Source organism: Setaria viridis, chromosome 1 (genome assembly GCF_005286985.2).
Source record: "Setaria viridis chromosome 1, Setaria_viridis_v4.0, whole genome shotgun sequence".
Classification (NCBI taxonomy): Eukaryota; Viridiplantae; Streptophyta; class Magnoliopsida; order Poales; family Poaceae; genus Setaria; species Setaria viridis.
The window spans coordinates 6,029,116-6,046,245 of NC_048263.2; the positions used below are offsets into that span (position 1 = coordinate 6,029,116).

At 46.3% G+C, this 17,130-nt stretch overlaps 2 pseudogenes; both read left to right on the top strand.

Annotated features, from left to right (window-relative positions):
* Positions 1-13,985: 13,985 nt before the first annotated feature.
* Positions 13,986-15,266, top strand: LOC117853205 (glutathione S-transferase T2-like; annotated as a pseudogene).
* Positions 15,267-16,017: 751 nt separating this feature from the next.
* LOC117853214 (uncharacterized) lies at positions 16,018-17,071 on the top strand (annotated as a pseudogene).
* Positions 17,072-17,130: the final 59 nt, after the last annotated feature.

Here is a 17,130-nt window from a genome sequence, read left to right on the forward strand (position 1 = left end):
TGAACATGTATGGCCAAACAAAGCCGTTGAAAGCAATGGGGTGCGTCGAATTACTGGTGGTCTCCAGAGATGGGCTTAGTATAGGAGTGTCCGTCCTTGTCGCTTCTTGTTGAAAGATAAAATCTTTTGACACAGTTTGGGCCTGTTTAGTTCCCCTAAAATCCTAATTTGACACTATGCAAAAAGAAGATTCTCATCACATCAAATTTGCGGTACATGCATGGAGTACTAAATGTATGGGCCTGTTTGGTTTCTTTTGCTTATTTTTAAGCAAGTGTCACATCAATGTTTAGGTACTAATTAGGAGTATTAAACGTAGACTATTTACAAAACTCATTACATAAGTGGAGGCTAAACAGCGAGACGAATCTATTAAGCCTAATTAATCCATCATTAGCAAATGTTTACTGTAGCAACACATTATCAAATCATGGACTAATTAGGCTTAATAGATTCGTCTCGCCGTTTAGCCTCCACTTATGTAATCGGTTTTGTAAATAGTCTACGTTTAATACTCCTAATTAGTATCTAAACATTCGATGTGACGGGTGCTTAAATTTAAGCAAGTGAACCAAACCAGGCCAAAATCAAAAACTAATTGCACAATTTTGTTGTACTTTGCGAGTTGAACCTTTTGAGCCCAATTAGTCAATGTTTGGACAATAATTCATAAATACAAACGAAATGCTACAGTTGCGTATTTATAGCAAAGTTCAAACTTTGCCACCCCTAATTTGGGAACAAGATCTATTAGGAAACTAAACAAGATCTTGATGTCCATCAGATTCTTGGGACGATCAAAATGTTGAGGAAGCAGCTAGATCGTACTACGAAGCAACATGTGTCTGAGTGTCTCTGCGATTCTGCAAAACTCCTGCAGCATTGCGCATCGAATTTTCCGTGTACGACCAACTTCTCGAAACAGAATTGAACTTTTTTGAAAAACAAAAAGAATTAAACTATGGCGCGCCAACTGAATCATCACTAGCATGATTCCTTCTGTTCCTGTTTCTCTTGGTCGTCGCCCAGATCGATCGAGGAATGCACGTGGAGGAAGTGATCAACGGAGAACACAAGGAGACGAGGCGGATTTTCGATGAGCAGGCACTTTTTTTTTTTGAAACGCGATGAGCAGACACTTACCGGCACGGCCCTTGCTGCGCCCGCGGAGGCGCCCCGCGACGACGGCGAGCCAGGCGCGTCGCGCCGGCGCGACCACCCGCGCGCGCCACCACGCCATGGCGCGCCCCCCGGCGACCCTCGGCGCCGCCCCGCGCGGCTCCGCCGGCCGCCGGGCACGGCCTCCAAGCCTCGCCGTGGCTCCTCCTGACCGACGGCGCGCGCACGCTCGGCTCGCGCCCAGGCGCGCGACCTGACCAGCGCTCGTCGCCTGACGCAGATGCACGGCTTCTGCACACTTCCTTCCGCTGCCGCTGCTAATGGAGCATCGGATTACTTTATATAGATCCAGGATCACATGGCGTGGCGGGCGTTTAAACTCGCACGGCCCTTCCCACAGTGCCACTAATCAATGCCGCTGCCGCTGCCGCCGCCTCTTTGTCTTTGTTTCGCGAGAACTACACGCTCGCCCTACCAGCCCGGAGCCGGTGGCGCGGTCCGTTCGCTGCGGGTTCGCTTCTGATGCGATCCCCGCCAGGCCGGCGGGCGGCGGTCGCACGGGGGCGGGCGCGTCTGGTCGGATCGGGCGCGCATGTGCGGGCGGATCGCGAGTCGAGATTCACGTGCCGGGGCGCGCGATCTGTTTGTTTATGTGCCATGTGTGCGTTAGGGAGTACGTGTATCCCCGTGGCCCGTGGGCCGTGGGGCACTGAGATCGCATGCGCGAGCATGATGAATTGATGATGATGCGCGATCGATGGAGATTGATTTGGAGCCCGGCCGGCGGTTGGGACCGGCCGGTCGTTGGCGACGGAACGGAAGGCAATCAAGGCGCGGGGGGTCTTGATGCCAGGAGCACGTACGTGGGCAGGTACCGCCGCGCTTGGGTACGGCGATCTCACGTTACGTTGCGCCCGCCGAGCAGGTTGGGGACTTGGAGGTGGTGGCTGCCTGAGCTGGAATGCTCGTCGGCTACGCGCACGGCGCACGGGCTGCTCCCGCGATGATATCAGCCGCCCGGACGCGCACGGGTGGGCCCTCGTCGGCGACGTCGCAGGAGGATATCAGGACACTAGTAGAAAACTGAGCATTAGTCCCAGTTGGAAAGATGCAAATCTCTCGAAAAATTATCCGGATAAAGCAATCGGGATAAAAGGGGGTGTCTTTTAGAGCAAGTACATTGGTGTCGTCTAATAGGCAGTCTCATGCATTGACACGTAATCTTGAGACGATTTAACAGGCAACCTGTACAATGGGTTGTCCTATAAGTTGTCTGGTAGTGGTATATAATTTCTTAATTTGTGCATAAGAAAAATAAAATATTATGAGTTGCATGGCAACAATAACTCATACAATGGTTGTTAAGTTGTCTCGTAGTCCTACAATTTAGCTCATGAGGTGGTTGTTTCACGAAGCAACGACCTCTTTCTCTCTCCTCGCTCTCTCTCCTCCACATCATCAAAAATCCTACGTGGCACTGCATGAGACGACCTATGAGACCGCTGACGTGTAGCAGTGTACTTGCCCTTATCCCGGGTCCTTTAACCGGGACTAAAGATACCCTTTAGTCCCTGCCACGCCAGGCGCGATACAGGACCCCTTTTATCCCGGTTGGTATGGTTTTGCAAAAAAATTGAAAAATAAATAAATTCCCGGGGTTCACGCGAAATATGCGCGTGCGCGGTTCGTAGGATTCGAACCCACAATCTCAAGCCTCGCGTGTAGCTTCCTTACCATCCCACCTACACACCACATCTAACTATATAGGGGATCCAATCCTTTTATACTAACTCGTGGGGACCCTTTTATCCCAGTTGGAAACACCAACCGGGATAAAAGACCCCCTTTTATCCCGGTTGGTATTACAAACCGGGATAAAAGGGTTCGAAGAATTTAGTTCTGCCCCAGCCACACGTGGAGGACCCTTTTATCCCGGTTGGAAACACTAACCAGGATAAAAGACCCCCTTTTATCCCGGTTGGTATTACAAACCGGGATAAAAGGGTCCGAGGGCTTTAGTTCTTTTTTCAGCCACCCGTGAGGGACCCTTTCATCCCGGTTGGAGTTTCCAACCGGGATAAAAGACCCTATTTTATCCCGGTTGGTGTCGTGAGCTTTAGTTCCGAGTGGTAACACCAACCGGGATTAAAAAGGTGACCTTTAGTCCGGGTTATTCTTACCACCCGAGATAAAAGGGTCCCTACGGGTAGCTGATTTTTTTGCCCGGGACTAAAGGGTCCCTCACGGGTGGCTGATTTTTGAACCGGGATAAAAGGTGACTTTTAGTTCCGGTTGTAAATACCAACCAGGAGTAAAGCTCCACGCACCCCTTTTATACCGGGTCTACTTTAAACCGGGATTAAAAGGGGGCGCATCGAAAATCAGTTCTTCACCGGTGACTGCTGCCATGTGACGTATTTTTCTTTTGAGACCTGAAGCAACGAGTCGAGAGATGGGGCGGAACAAGGCCCAGCAGATTGGTCATTTTCACGGGGGGGGGGGGGGGGTGTGAGGGGCTGTTTGGTTCCGTTTGCTTATTTTTAGCACGTGTCACATCGAATGTTTAGATACTAATTAGAAGTATTAAACATAGACTATTTACAAAACCCATTACTTAAGTGGAGGCTAAACGGCGAGACGAATCTATTAAGCCTAATTAAGCCTAATTAATCCATCATTAGCAAATATTTACTGTAGCAACACATTGTCAAAATATGGACTAATTAGGCTTAATAGATTCGTCTCGCCGCATAGCCTCCGCTTATGTAGTGGGTTTTGTAAATAGTCTACGTTTAATACTTCTAACTAGTATCTAGGGTGCTTAAAAATAAGCAGGTAAATCAAACCAGGCCTGAGTCGTCCCATCCATCAAACAATCATAACGAACCGCCGCAGATTTCGGGCTCTTTTTCTAAAAAAAAAATCTCAGTTCATCAAGAAAAAGGAAACAGTGCCAAACTAGAAAGCTCGAAAATACCCAGATGAGATGAGCCACCTGCCATGCCATGCCATGCCATGCCAATCCTCTCGGCTGCAGCATGACTACGAACGGACATGTATCCGAGGTATGTATAATAGGCAACTGGAACTGCAAGAAATCTAATCAATTCGTCGCCGTCGTCATGATGGGCTGGTAGCTTTGACGACGTCGGCCCAAGCCCAACAACTCATCCTTCCTCTTATACGTTGCTTCGGGCCTTGGTGGCAGCCCGCTCAACCGGAGCAGCGCCATCCACTGTGACACTTGGCATCACGTACGTCCCTCACTCCCTCCTCCACACCACGCCATGGATCACAACTTCACGAGTCATGATAGCGAGAAGCACTTGGCGTCATCCAGTTGGGGCTCGTCGTCCCTTTGCGGCAGAGTCCCGTGCCTGCCGAGTTGGAAGCAGCACACACCCAGTGGCGCCTACGGTCAGGCGACCACGCTCTCCAAAGGTGACCCTGCTGCAGGGCCAGCCGTAGATCCGTTACGTACGGGGACAGGGCAGCCAAGCGTGGGCTCCGACTCGCTTTGCCCCACCCAAACGCGAGCACAGCACCACCGGCCGTAGCTCTTTGCAGGTTCGCCGGCCAGCTTTCCCAAAGAAGAATAAAGCTTGGCTGCTGCCAGCTCTATGGCGCCATGAACATATAGATACAACTCCTGTGTATGTGATCGGATAAGGCAGGTTGGTAGTTTGGGATTTGTTTATTCTCCCGTAACTTTTCATGGGAGCAGTTGACGACAGCGGGGAGCAGTTGTTTCATGCATGGATAACAATTCAGGGTGATCCATAGATACGACGCAACTACAAGGAAAGAACGAAGGCACACATATCCAGGTGACACATGCATGCACTCGATGGCTTGTTATTTTGTTTTTTTGAAGAGGATAAACACTCTATATCCAAGCAAGCCCAGGATCGGATCGGAACACAAGTCTGAGATTCCAACGAACCTAATGACCTGTTCATTTCAACAGTCGACTTATCAGCCACCAAATAGTGTTTTCTTCTCACAACAAATCAGCCGTTTCAACTTTTCAGCCGGCTTATAAGCTGAAACGAACATGTCTTTTTTTTTCTTTGGGAAAAAGATGCCAAGAGGACGCGCATTTTGGCGGTGAAGCTGCGTGGCCCCCCAAGCTGCTTTTCACCTTTTTTACTCCATCTATCACCACCTCGCTCCTTTAACTTTTTTTTTAAAAAATAATACCTCGCACCTTTAACTTCATCCTTTGTTTGCAAGTCGTCAGGGAGAAAACGCGTGAGAGCATGTGGCTGTGTGTCCCTGAGAGGATGCACTTGCAGCAGCCAGCAGGTTGCAGCATCGTCATCAAGCAAGCAAGCAAATCTCCTACTCCGCTTGTGCTTCAGATAGATGACAACATTAGTTAATTAATTAAAGTTCAAAGTGTGTGTATGAAAAATGAGTGGTGATGGCCAATACATTGATTGATTTTCTAGCTCGATCACCAAAACAGAGCAGTTGGGCAGGGTGCAAGCTGGGAAGTGCGGCGTGCCTGCACTTTTAACGGAGTGGTTGCTACACTATGCAAGATGACAATTTAAGCCAAACTACTCTAACGCAATCATGTATGAAATTGAAATATTGCTACTATTGATACATGATGGGTTAAATATAATCTTGGTGTATATGTTTACGAGCCAACAAAACAGCCATTGGCATCGCCTAAGTCAACTAAGTTTAAGTCGTGCGGTTACACTCAATAGATTCGATGCTATCACCAATCTTTATCTGATATGTTAACACGTTCAGTTCGTGATTGCAACATATTATTTCTAATTTATAAAATCGAAACCAACCGGGTTATTTGAACAATGCCTATCTCAAATCGATCGGCTTACGTACTTGCGGACTGGTGATCGATATATATATAGATGCACGTGGCCATGTGGGTCTATTTATTTTCATCAAAATTTCCAGATTAAATCTCGGCATTTCAAACTGGCCCTAAGAGTAACTCATGTGGTGGAGTATATATATGAACTTGTGGCCTGATGCAGACGCCCGTGAGCTCATCTTATCTTTCTTGGAAACTGATCGGAAGTTGCCATTGAGGCTGATGTATTGATGCATCGCCGCTGCTAAAAAAAAAGACGGTCCAGAAGATCTCATTTGCCACGAATTTAATTGCAATCGTGAGAGGTATTCCAATACCATCATAGATATACGGCCTGATTTCCTGCCACGGATAAATATCACCATATGTCAGTTTTCTAACAAACCTGACCATCAGAGACTATTTTTTTTTAAGAACTGTGTTAGATACTTCGTTGTCAAGTCCAGAAAAAAGCTTTAACATCATATGAAAGTATTAATAAATCGACAGCAAGTCTAGTCGATCCACCAGGCAGCCATTACCACAAAATCAACACTAGCCCTAGGCATTAAAATATAAATGCTTTGAGTAAGACCATGCATCTAAATCATTGATCCAATGCATTAAATCTTTGAGCTTTCAATCCAAGTGCTTTAAAACGGTGGATCTTGAGTTGAAATAGATGTACATGTAATAGTGTTCCAAAATATTGGTCAATGACTACATTAGAATTTTACTTAACAAAAAGGCCAAATTTAACAATAAGATGAATTTATATGGTTAAATGCAAAAACATGGAAAAAAAATGCTAAGCTCGGAACTAAGATGAGTTTTCATAATACTCCACCTGCAGGCAGCCATTACCAAAAATCTCAACACTAGACATTGAAAATATATTAAACGCTTTGAGTAAGACCATGCATCTAAATCACTGATCTAATGCATTAAATCTTTGGGATTTCAATCCAAGTGCTTTTAAACGTTGGATCTTGAGAGTTGAAATGGCTGTACATGTAATAGAGTTATAGTGTTCCAAGATATTGTTTTTAAAAATATTGATCAATGACTAAATTAGAATTTTACTTAACAAAAAGGCCGAACTTAACAGTAAAATGACTTCATATGGTTAAATGCAAACACATGGAAAAGTGCTTGGTGCTGTGTCAGGCCTCTTAGGGCATCCGATCCGCGTCCTATTTGTAGTTTTTTGCTTGGTGCTGTGTGCCCCGTGAGGCCGTGACTTACCTATCGCCATATGACCCGCACTAGTATGCCTGCTTTGCATCCAAATCATGGCTTATCTTTTTAGATGAAAGAATAAAATAAAAATTACTCTGGCTGTCGCTCCAATGAGGAATGCACATAACTGTTCATTATTACAAATTTACAACTTATCCTAAACATGAAGCACGCAACACATCCAAAATCTGATGATATGATTATGGTATACGCCATTTTTATGCGGTGTCACTCTTCTTCTTTTTGCAATAATCTGATGATATGATTACGGTACAAGTGCTTCTGTACCTGCAACACGATTGAGATACTAATTACAACACGATTGAGATACTAATTAGGAGTATTAGGAGTTTGGTTCCCTTTGCTTATTTTTTAGCACGTGTCACATCGAATGTTTAGATACTAATTAGGAGTATTAAACGTAGACTATTTACAAAACCTATTACATAAGTGGAGGCTAAACGGCGAAACGAATCTATTAAGCCTAATTAATCCACCATTAGCAAATGTTTATTGTAGCAACACATTGTCAAATCATGGACTAATTAGGCTTAATAGATTCGTCTCGCCGTTTAGCCTCCACTTATGTAATAGGTTTTGTAAATAGTCTACGTTTAATACTCCTAATTAGTATCTAAACATTCGATGTGACACGTGCTAAAAATAAGCAAGAGGAACCAAACCAGGTCTTATATATCTGCCCCCGAATCTATACTACCACCACTGGCAGCCCAGTTCATGAGTAGGAGTAGTTGCGAAGGATAAACTTTAAAAACTTACTGGTTGCACTCGTCGCCAAAAGCTGGACTTATAAGCCGGCTGAAAAGCTGAAACGGCTGATTTGTTGTGAGAGAAAAATACTGTTCGGTGGCTGATAAGCCGACTGATAAGCTGAAGCGAAGAGGCTCAAAAAGCACAAAACAAAACTAGATTGGAGTGCGAGACTCTACCTGCAGGCTGGTGCACCGCAATGCAGTGCTTCCTTCCTGCAAGCTACAGTACAAGCAGAGACTGTACCAGGCATGAGGTAGCTAGGAAGGCGAGGATGCGCTAGCTCTCGTCAACGATCGAAGTCAAGCGCCTTTATTCTGTCGGCATATCCTGATCTGCTGCACAAATGCCATGGACGGCGAAGCTTCTGCGAACTTCCGAGGTGGGATATATAAATGCGCGAGCGACGTAACAAGTGGAGCTCCTGCGTGCGTATCGGTTTAAAACTTTTAAGGAGTAGCAGTAGCAATAGTGGTACGTACGTAGTGCTTCAGTGTATATATGTTTTGGGGTACGCCGGGCAGCTCCAAGATCGTCGGTAATCAGAAGACTGGATCTTGAGATTGAACATGAAGTTGCCGCAGGCCCGCAGCTAAGCTCTCATTGTCAAAAGACATGTCGTCTAGAACAGAGAGAAATAATCACATCAAACTTAAGGTTTGATCTTCCACTAACCATCTAAGTTATTGGTTGTTCTTTATGATTCTATAGGAGTATGCGCCTTTTTTTTAAGAGATGCTGTAGTTTTGACAAACCATGATAGCAATAAAATCGTAGTTTTATTAGAAGTTAAAAAAAACATATACAAATACCACCGTTTCTAAGAAAAAGAAGTATACATGGAGTTTCTAAAACTCTAAAAGGATAGCAATATCATGATTTTTAAAACTACGAGATTGGCGGCAATATATACTGCAGGGCGGGCAGACTGGTTTAAAAGGAAATATATTGGTGACTATTGGCTTCCATCCTGTAAATACATGGTATTCAAGTGTTCAAATTTTATTCTCAAATACAAGGTATTATAGTCATATTTGGATGAATGCTATTTAATTTTTTCTATAATTGACAATATAAGAGTAGTTGATTGGTTTATTACTAAAAATAAGTTTCTTCTTATCTGCAATGACCGGCTACTAATATGTTGTAAAATCGGTAGGAGGGAGAGAGTACGCAAAAATTACTCGGAACTTTCTCGAGGTCTTGGCAGACGACTTGCATAGTATAAAGATTCAGGCCTGGTTTGGTTCACTTGCTTAAATTTAAGCACCCGTCACATCGAATGTTTAGATACTAATTAGGAGTATTAAACGTAGACTATTTACAAAACCGATTACATAAGTGGAGACTAAACGGCGAGACGAATCTATTAAGCCTAATTAGTCCGTGATTTGACAATATGTTGCTACAGTAAACATTTGCTAATGATGGATTAATTAGGCTTAATAGATTCGTCTCGCTGTTTAGCCTCCACTTATGTAATGAGTTTTGTAAATAGTCTACGTTTAATACTCCTAATTAGTATCTAAACATTGATGTGATACTTGCTTAAAAATAAGCAAAGGGAACCAAACGGGCCCTCAGCCTGCCACGGTGCCTCCTGCGTAGGATTCTCTGCACTTCTGCAGCCGCATGCTTGACTGTTCAGTCTGCGGTCTATTCGTCACAACGTCCAAGAGATAGCTAGGCTGCTAGGGCAGAAACACAGTGCCCTAGGATCATTAAGTGATTGATCACTGTAATGTTCGGTGTTTGGATGTCAATAATCACGACACGGTGCCAAAAGCAACCACGGTATTCATCTTCGTTAGGCTAGTCCCAGTGTAGAGTTTCATGCACATTAATTGCCTGCCACATCAGCTTTTATGATGATGTGGTAAGAAATTGAAGAGGAGAGAGATAGTACCATTTTCATCTAGATGAAACGAGGTACGCATCGTTACCCAGGCACCCGAGCCCCTCGGTACGCACACGACACCTCACTGGGGTGGCTTCGTTTCATCACGCGGATCCGGTGCGACGGCAGAAGAAATTCCTCGGCCGGCCAGATCCCACCCTCCCACGCCTAGCTCCCGCCCTTCCCCGCCCAGTTCCCGCGCCTAGGTCCCACCCTCCCCCGCCCAGTTCCCGCGCCAACTCCCGCCCTCTCCCATCTAGCTTCCGCGCCCAGCTCCGATGGATCCACCACCGACTCGGGAGAAGAGGAAACAGAAGGTGCCGCCCCCGCCATCACCAGCTCCACGGTCATCGGTTCACGCTGGGCAACTGTTGCCACCGCCTCCTGCTGGGCAACCGCCACTGCCTCCGCCGCCGATTCGTTCTAGGTTGCCGCTGCTGCCTGCTGCTGGGCAGCCGCCTGTGACAGCCTCGGACAAAGACCCTTCGAGTCAATCTTAATCCGAGCCCCTGATCACCTGTCTTAGTTTTTCCAAGCCTAAATGTTCAACCTCCAGCTCTTCGGGCCCCTGCGATCCGACCCCTCGCCGTGGTCTTTCCAGTTCCGACCCCGCCGACCCCCAACCCACCGTCGGATCTCCCTAAGCCATCCCGCAGCATCGCCCTCCAGTTCGAGCAGTGGACCACCGAGACTGTTCGGTGGGCCCACTAGATCTTTTTCCCCCGATCTCCCGCGACAGGCGCACTTGAGTTGCATGCCCGCTTCAGTTTGTCCCCGCCGCGTGGCTCAACTTCTCCGACGTCCGCCGCTCCGCCTCGTCTCCGGCCCGCGACCAGATGGATTCTCGCGCCCCCTTCCCCAATCGCGGCAGAAGCCCCTCTCCAACCCTTTCTGCAGTACCTCGCCGCCCGCGCCCATCATCACATCGCCAGATCCCGGACGCAGAGCCCGATGCCGCCCGTCTTTTCCGTCACCTCGCCACAGTCGCGCCGCCCCGGTCTTCGCTACACGACGATTCCTCCTCCGCCAACCCAGATCGCGGCAGCGACAGCTCCTTTCTCCGCCCTGTCAGAAGCCGCCCCGACAATCTGTTGCTCCGCGCTCGCCCGCGCGCCCGCAGCCGCCTGTCTTCTCACCTGTGCGCCCTCGATCCTAGCGTCGTTTTCCCGGTCACTTCCATCAGATCCACCGCACGACGACGCCCGCCTCCGCCAAATCTCAACCATCGGCAAACCCGCGCCTGCGCTGCCCTGACGTCAATGCCCAATGACCGTCGGCGTCATCCCCGAAGTCCTGCTCCACCGCCCTCGTCGCTCAATCGCCGCCCGGGCAGAGCACTCCATCGCTTCTTCCCCGGCCTTTGCGCCGCTCCCCCTTCCCTCTTCCGCGCAGCTATAAAACAGGATGCGCAAGCCCCGCCGGAGTTTCCCCTTGCCCTAGCTGCCATCTCTCTTGCTCTATGTTCGAGCTCACAGCGCCACCACCTAAGTCTGAGGAACTCTCCTCTCTGCTCAAGCACCACCGCTTTCCCCGATCCGCCATCCACTGCTTTCAGTGCTGCCCAAGAGCTTGCTTGTGATCCACAGGAAGCACCGCCACTGCCGGACATTCTCGCCGCCGTCCCAAGCCCTTAGTTCTTCCGCCCAAGCCTCCTCTGTAAGACGAAGGTAGGCTGCCGACCCTTGTTCGCTTCGCCCGACCCCTCTTATCCGCCCGACCCCGGTTCCGTCTCGCCCGACCCTGTCTGTTCCGCCGACCCTTCTCCGCCTCGCCCGAGGGCTCGGCTGTATCTTTTTCTTTGAACCGAGGGTGTATGTGCAAAACTTGGGGACCTTTCAGCGTTGAGTCTGAGGACCCCTAGTACATCAAACCCTCTAGATTAAGGGTCAGATCATAAGTTCCTTCCCTCCGACCCTTACCTCTGGATCTCCATCAACTCCATTGAACCTCCCCACCCTCCTGTATCTTGTCGCAAGTTTCTGGGCTCAAACTTGCAAGTGTTGGTGTTGAAATAATCGTCTATGCTAACCAATGCATTGCATTCGTGTAGAGCTGCGTCTCGCCGACGGCTACTACGAGCTGCACCCGGCGCCAGAAGACGACGATGTAGCTGAGCTCCTGCCCCTAGAAGCCGAAGCTGCCCCAGAAGTCGAGCAGTTCCCCTCCTCTTTGCTCAAAGGCAACCCCGGATGCATGAAATTCCCCTATGTTTTACCAGACTTGCGCATGCCTTCTTTAACATGCTTGTGCATTTACGTATAGGAGTTGTTTGGAACCCTAGATGCATAACTTAGCTCCCCTGATCTGAACACTAGCTGTTGGACCGAGTAGATGCTTGCTTAAATAGGAAACGGTAAAAGCCGAGTGATTCCCTGTCACTCGCGAGTTGTAGGAGTTGGATGATTACCCTTCTGTCACAACTATAAGGACGATGGACGGGGCAGGGTTTTGGGTAACTCTTTGGTGGTTGGCTGATCGCCCCGTCTGTCTATGAAAAATTGCTAAGGCTCGACAGTGGTGGTGTTCGTGATCAAGTGTTTGAAAGTACTAATCTCATACCTAGTATGTGATGGGGAAGTCTAGTACCTGATTGAACTAGGGCGTGGCTTATACCCCTGCTGTCCCTGGAACGAGGTTCCCATGGTGCATCATGTGGGTGCAAGTGCGGTCACAGTACGGTAGAGGCCGGGACTGTGGAGCATTGCATGCCAAGGGAAGTTTGGACCTGACACGCGCCTGGGAATTGATGGGTACGGCCGACACGGGAAGCAACCCTTGTGGTGCGCAGATGTCGTGAGATTAGGTTCGCCATGCATGGTTCAGAAACTCGAATCGATTCGTCTGCCTCTCACAGTTTGAGACTGCTTGATCGCTATGTCACCCTGAGTAAATAAGGAATCTGATGATGACATGGTTTTGTTGATGAGATATATACCTTTTGGTTTGTTCTATGATTGCTTAGAATAGGTTGCAAACTTAGACCGGATAATGAACTTAGAATCGGAGCTAAAACTTGAAAGTAGGTCTACATCTAGCGCTTTTGGCAAACAAACCCCTCAGCCAAAAAGTCTTGCATGTCTAGAAGAGGTAGTTTAGCACGCTCCCTGTCGGTTAAGTCTTGTTGAGCTTAGTAGCTCAGCCTTGTTGTGGCTCTTATTTTTCAGGTGAAGTTGATGCTTCTGAGCCCCTTTCTGCTGGCACTTGGCTGCCCCAACTCCCTCCGGATTGGACGGTCGAGTGGGATCCCTCCTCGGACGGTGAGGAGAGGGATCATTGACGTCCCGGTTGGCCTCACCAGGGATGTCCGACCCCGACGAGTCAGCTTCCGCTAGTTGTTTCACCTTTTGTTGCTTTTCTGCTGAACCTTGTAAAACTCTGATATTGTTTTTATGGCCAAACTAAATGGTTAAATTGTTAACTCAGTGGACTTGTTGTATTCTCTGGAACCGCTCACCTTCGCGTGGGTTTGCTATTCGGTCCTGTTCAAGTGGTTAAATCGGATGAAATCCGACGGCACTTCGTGTTTACTTGGCTAAAGCATGAGTGTCGCATCTTAGGCGGCTAAATCATGTTAAACAAAGCAAATCCGAAGTGGATCCGCCACACCGCCGCATATGATTCCTCCAGGATGGCAGGCCGTAGCTGGTGTCATTCATTCACCACAATCTAACCGATGCACAAATCCCTGGTAAGATAAATATGATTGTTTGTGAACAATGTTTTTATGATCATCGGTGACCAATTGAACATGTAATTAGTTGCGTTAGGAGATGGGTTAATTTATCAAAGAAGCTTGCAGCCTGGCTAACAAGTGCTCTGTGTTAATACTTGTTTCACTGTTCGTGCCATATTTGTTCCACTGTTCATGCTGTTGAGCCTGGGTGAATCACTTGAAGGCTCAATGGTTTTGTCGACTCTGTTTCACCTTGTCTTGATGACCTGAAAGGAAGAACTAAATTACCCCTTATACAAAATACACTGCTTGTGAAAGTATTATGACTCACTGGTCGAATTTCAGAGGCAAAGAGATCTATTTTCTTTGTTTATTCATGTTTTTACCTGTGTTTTTATAAGGTCTTGAACTCTTGATTATTTTTCTGCACATGTCCCATTATCATCAACTAAGCTGACATGCAGAACATTGCAAGGTCTAAATGCCTCTCAGTTATTATATACAGATTATCTGAAAACTAAAGAAGCATATCTCTGTTCCCTGTGTTTGTGCACTTACATACTATAGTAGCCATTGTCACAGTCTCTGTCAAACCATGTCTTTACTGCTATGTTTTGCAGTTGTTCTGATCCTTCATGTATTTATATTTCAGGGCAGGTTATGGTAATATGTTACAACAACCACCATTTGCTGCACCGGAACAAAATTTCCATTTCATTGGGCTTACTAATAACTTTGTACCAATTTCTCCGTTACCACCACCATCGGCACAAGAACAATCCACACCTCAAGTCTCCATTGACATTGACGGCGACAACGGTGTCGAGACAAGTAGGACAACAAAGAGAAGGCATTGGTCTCATGAAGAGGAAGTTCGATTGGTAATAGTCTCATTCTTGCTGTTCTAATTTCTTGTTGTAGGCGAGTAGGACAGCAAAGAGAAGTTCCTTGTCATAAGTAGTTCTGATTTCTTGTTGTAGGTGAGTGCGTGGCTGAACAATTCTAATGACCCAATAAGAACGAATGACAAGAAATACGATAGTTTTTGGAAGGATATCGCTGAAGAGTTCAACAAGAACGCAACACCAGGTTGTGAAAGGGACACAAATCAACTGAAGATTCATTGGTCACGCTTGAAGACAGTTATCGCCGACTTCAATGGATGTTGGACTAAGGTCAATAGAGTGAACAAAAGTGGGGCATCTGATGATCACATGATGGATGAGGCACTTGCACTCTATACAGAACGATACAAGAAGCCTTTCACTTTGATCCATTGGTGGAGGACTCTCAAGAATCAACCTAAATGGTGTGCACATGTTGCCCAATTAGAGAAAGAAAAGAATCAATCACAACTTCCCATTGATGTTGATGATGACATACAGACCGAGCGTCCAATTGGGAGAGATGCAGCCAAGGCAAGCGGAAGACGCAATAGCAAGTGCAAGACGGAAGAGGTGATTGAAGGGTTTGCAATCTTAGGAGGTAATATAGACAAGATAGTTGCGGTTACTTAAGAGCGTAAGCAGGCGCGTGCGAAGACAACAGAGGCACATCTTGAAATCTCAAGGATGAGACTGAAGGCAGCACAAGAGGAAAAGGAAGCAAAAATGCTTCAAGTCTATGATTCATTGCTTTACCAAGACACTAGTCAGAAGATAGAAGAATCAAAGGCTAGAAGAGAGAAGACACTGGCGATGATGGAGAAGAAACTTTTTAGTAACAACGATGAAGTGTGAAGTGTTTTTGTTCTTGATCAATATGTGACCAATGCTGCTGCTGTGATGAATACTTGTGTATCCCTGTTTTTTATTTTGTTATTGAGCAATCTGTTACTGTGGTGATTTCTGCAGCAACCATGGGAGTCTTTAATCTGTGACCAATGTTGTTTTTAAACTTTGGTGGTTTCTGAATATTAGTACCAATGTTGTTTTTATTCAATGTGAATGAGTGTTGTTTATAGTGTGAATGCATGATTTCTGTGAATGCTGAACTGATGGTTGTATGTGTGTATGCTAGTGTGAATGCTGAACTGATAGTGTGAATGTTGAACTGATGGTTGAACTGATTGTGTGAATGCTGAATTGAACTAATAGGTATGAAACAGCAACAGAGATGCTACCTATATATGCAACCTGATGGTACACCAACATAGTACATTTGTGCCACTTTATTTATGGAGCAACAGGATGATTCTTTCTCTGCCGACCACTCTCCTAACTCAACAAGCAACCTCTCTGATGATTGGGATGACTTCCTCACCAAGGAGGAAATTATTAATGATGTAATCGATGAGGCAACTCAAATTCTTAAGTCAAGTTTAGAAGATCTCCAAGAAGCCACATATGATCCTCGAAGTGGTCCGAGGAAGTACATCAGAAGGCTAAGGGAGCAGTACCATCAGCATTTGGTTGATGATTATTTCTCAGATAACCCTATGTACCCAGCAAAACTCTGTACCCAGCAAATGTTTTTTGACGGAGATTCCGTATGTCCAGGACACTCTTTCTACGCATCATTGATGAGTTAGGCAAGTGGTCCGATTATTTCACTATAAAGGTGGATGCTCTTAATCGTCAAGGCCTAACACCACTGCAGAAATGCACACCGGCAATTCGTCAATTAGCTAATGGTAGTGCTGCAGATCATCTAGATGAATATTTAAAAATTGGAGAAAGTATTGCATTAAAGGCGATGAAGATGTTTCTCCAAGGTGTTATCGAATTTTTGGTGGACACTATTTGAGGCGCCCTACTGTGGAACTGAGCGTTTGCTTAAAATTGGTGAGAGTCGAGGTTTTCCTGGCATGTTTGGGAGCATTGACTGTATGCATTGGCATTGGGAAAGATGTCCCAATGCATGGAAGGGCCAATTCACTCAGGGCGATCAAAAAGTTCCGACCATAATACTTGAGGCTGTAGCTTCTCATGATCTTTGGATTTGGCATGCGTTCTTTGGAGTTGCTGGTTCAAATAATGATGTCAATGTTCTTAACCAGTCGACTCTATTTATTGAAGAGCTAAAGGGGCATGCTCCTCGGGTGCACTACATGGTCAACGGAAATCAGTACAACACCAGTTATTATCTTGCTGATGGAATATACCCTGAATGGGCTGTGTTTGTGAAATCAATATCCTTGCCCATCATCGAGAAGGACAAGTTATTTGCACAGGAACAAGAATCCAAGAGAAAGGATATTGAACGAGCTTTCGGTGTCTTGCGACATCGATTTTGCGTTTTGAAGCGACCAGCTCGTCTATATGATCAAGGAGAACTTGAGAAAGTTATCCGAGCGTGCATCATACTTCACAATATGACAGTCGAAGATGAAAAAACAGAAGACAATATTGAAGAGAATCTTGATTTGAATGAAGCTCCAAGTACAACGATTGTTGAAGCACCAGCATTCTCCCCTGAAGATTACGTCTCGTTTGAAAGAATACTAGATGCTGATATTCGAGATACCTCAACCCATAAACAACTTAAGAAAGATTTGATTGAGCATATTTGGCGAAGGTCAAGGTCCCGTCCAAACATACCTTGAGTTTGGGTTACAATATATGTAATTTATTTAATATATGTGATCCAATTTATCTCGTATGA